This window comes from Chaetodon auriga, chromosome 6, assembly GCF_051107435.1.
Source record: "Chaetodon auriga isolate fChaAug3 chromosome 6, fChaAug3.hap1, whole genome shotgun sequence".
Taxonomy (NCBI): domain Eukaryota; kingdom Metazoa; phylum Chordata; class Actinopteri; order Chaetodontiformes; family Chaetodontidae; genus Chaetodon; species Chaetodon auriga.
Window position 1 is genome coordinate 340,150 of NC_135079.1, and position 3,658 is coordinate 343,807.

A 3,658-nucleotide genomic window follows, 5' to 3' on the forward strand; every position below is an offset into this window, starting at 1 on the left:
AGGCAACGTTTGATTGGACAGAGAGTTTGATATTTGGGGTGTCATTAGCCAATCAACAGGCTGAGTCTCTCCAAACATTATTAATGTCTCATATTCAACAGAGTAACTTTACTGAGGATAAAACTCTGACCAACATTTTAAAATATTAACAAATAACAAAACCACTAAATTCAGAATTTCTCTTTCTCTCTCTTCTAATCCAGAGACTTTATTAGTATCAGAGTTAAAAGAAAACACAATTTTATCCTGTTCATCTCTTAAAATACATAATTAAATGAGATTAATGTAGAATTTCTGTGTATACTGAGTTGAAAGACTCATGTCAGCCAGAAAAAGGTGCTTTAAACTGTGATGAACTTTAGTCTTTTCTATTCAAACAGACGTCAGAAACTAGAGATTTTAACAACAGTTTAAAAAGCGTTCAGACTTGTTCTCCGGTCATCTCACCTGATACCTTTTCATGTTTGACTCTTTTCTTAAAGGAACAATTCAATGAATGTCTGATTTACAGGTAAGAAATCCCTGAATGAACAGAGCAGCCGGTCTGCACTGCCTCCAGTCTCCAGCAGAGGGCAGCACAGTCTGTCACTGGGATTCACCTCGTCCTTCCTCTGAAGACGAAGCCGCTCAGTCCTCGAACCCCCGATGAACAGATCAGAGCCACCATCTCCACATTTCGACAAGCAGCTGTTACAGAAACAACGATCCACCCTCCACCTTCATCCTCTGGGGAAGACTGAGGAGAGCTGAACAGACGTCCGTCATGAGGGGACGGTGGACGAGCCTTTCAAACCCTGACCCAGAGTCCCTCATCCATCTGTCCTCAGCTGCAGGTCCACGGAGGCCTCCAGGTGCAGTTGAGGCCCCGTGCTGTAGGGGGCGCTAGCAGGGCTTCAGACTTGAAAAAAAGATCTCAGAGGTTTTTATTGGCTGCTTTCGAGTCTTTGGCAGCGTTTCCTGCTTTGACTGTGTTGGTGTGTGAGTGTCTCTGCTTTGAAAAGGTCTGAGCAGCTGCTGGACTCAGCAGATCCTGATCCTGTCTGAGCCAGTCCTCCCTCATTACGCCTTTTAATGGGAGGACACTTTCTCCTCTCCTGGAGGAGCCGCCGGCTGTTCTGGCAGCCGGGCGGCGGTCGAGTGTTGGGCGAACAGCAGCCGGCCAATCAGAAACGAGGCGCAATAAAAGAGGAGAGGAAATGAGTTTCCCCAGAGGACAATCAGGAAAATGAGTCTCTATTCAGAGAGACACAAGAAGACTGACAGAGACTCACAGCCAATCAGCTTTCAGCTGCTTTTCATCACAGCAGGCTCAGAACATCTGTTGTCCATCTGTGTGTCTCTCTGTCTCTCTGTCTGTGTCTCTCTCTATCTATCTGTCTGTCTGTCTGTCTGTCTGTCCATCTGTGTCTCTGTCTGTCTGTCTGTCTGTCCATCTGTGTCTCTGTCTGTCTGTCTGTCTGTCTGTCTGTCTGTCTCTGCAGATCCTGTCACCGTGTTGTTTCTCCACAGTTTCATTCTAATGATGATGGCGATGGTGATGATGATGATGATGATGATGATGATGATGGTGATGATGATGATGATGATGATGGTGATGGTGATGATGATGATGATGATGATGATGATGATGATGGTGATGACCTGATGAGAGTGACTTCACAGAACTTTGACATGATAAAGTAGATTCTGTCAGATCTAATCAGGATGTGGACAGATGGACGGACAGGAGCTCCTTTCTGAGATGTTGAAATCTTTCAGTTACAAAAGATCCACATGAGCGCCTGCAGTTTAAGGAAATAACTTTATTGACAGAGAGCAGAGTGAACAGAAAGCAGACGGATGGACTGCTTCTCCACAGCAAACACACCATGAACACGTTTCACCACCTGGACAGAGGACAAACCGAGGGCAGAGACGAGTCGTTCCATTGGACGACGTCCGATTTATCGTCACAGCTGTGCTTCTGGAAGTCTGCTGTTACAGCTGAGCGCTCGTCAAAGGTGGAGAAAGATGTAGTTCTTCATGAAACGCTGCAGTCTGTGTATTTTCTACAGCAGCTGGAACAAAAGCACATCTGCATTTTGGTCCAAATGACGTCAGCGTGGACACTGTCAGAGACACAGGCTCCGTTCATACCTGACGTTAACCTGTGGGATCCATTCACACCTGCACCGTTCAGACCACCTGATTGGATCCCACTTCTCTGCTCTGGAAGCCAATAAATGTACATCGCAGGGACAAGTGGACACAATGTCCCAACTCAAAGTGAAACATAAATAACTTGATGTCCAACATTCGCAGAATAGGCTCTGTGCACAAGCCTCGTGACGTACTTCCGATTCCGCCTGAAGTCGGCAAACCAGTTTCCGGTTTACTTCCCTCTCCAGTCAAAACAGCGCTAAAATAAATACAAGGAATGAAAAATGAATAAACATCCACGAAAGAAGACGAAGTATAATGTGAGGGGGACTTTTAAGTTCCAGAAGACGGTGGGTGGCTCTAATGAGCACTGTTGTGTGCCACTTTGTGCCGGCTCAAGTCGCTGTAACAGCGAGCTTAGCTTCCACTGCTTCCCGAAGGACACCGAACTTCGTGCACAGTGGCTGCAGAAAATATGCAGGACGGGATTTTCGGTAACTCAGCATACGAAGGTATGCAGCCGACATTTCGAAAATGCCCAAATTCGAAATACCCCCAAAGGTAGACGGGTTTTAGCAGCAAACGCAGTGCCAACACTGTTTGAATGGAACAGTTACACAGCAACCAAGACAAGAGCCGGTGTTTGGGATCGCCGCCCTCGACTGACATCAAGCCCAGAAACATCACCTGTGCCCTGATCTTTGTCTGACACTGACATGGACATAAAGTCAACACAGTTAGCAACAGTAAAGAACATACGAAGCAAACACAAAACTAAAAAATTAGCACGTTGCTAACGTCAGCTAGTCAGCTAACGTCACCAATAAATCACTCACCCTCGTACTGGTGAACGTAACCAGAGATGTAGAGACGAAACCCTTTTTCCCGTTTGCTCTTCGGAGCAGGAGAGTGGGCATCCACGATACGATGAACATCGTTGATAGATATCTTTGACAGATTTTGCAGGCATCTTGTAAAGTTCATTGTGATGACTAGCTGACGTTAGCAACGTATGTTCTTTACTGTTACTTGTTGTGCTAACTGTGTTGACTTTATGTCCATGTCAGTGTCAGACAAAGATCAGGGCACAGGTGATGTTTCTGGGCTTGATGTCAGTCGAGGGCGGCGATCCCAAACACCGGCTCTTGTCTTGGTTGCTGTGTAACTGTTCCATTCAAACAGTGTTGGCACTGCGTTTGCTGCTAAAACCCGTCTACTTTGGGGGTATTTCGAATTTGGGCATTTTCGAAATGTCGGCTGCATACCTTCGTATGCTGAGTTACCGAAAATCCCGTTCTGCATATTTTCTGCAGCCACTGTGCACGAAGTTCGGTGTCCTTCGGGAAGCAGTGGAAGCTAAGCTCGCTGTTATAGCGACTTGAGCCGGCACAAAGTGGCACACAACAGTGCTCATTAGAGCCACCCACCATCTTCTGGAACTTAAAAGTCCCCCTCACATTATACTTCATCTTCTTTCGTGGATGTTGATTCATTTTTCATTCCTTGTATTTATTTTAGC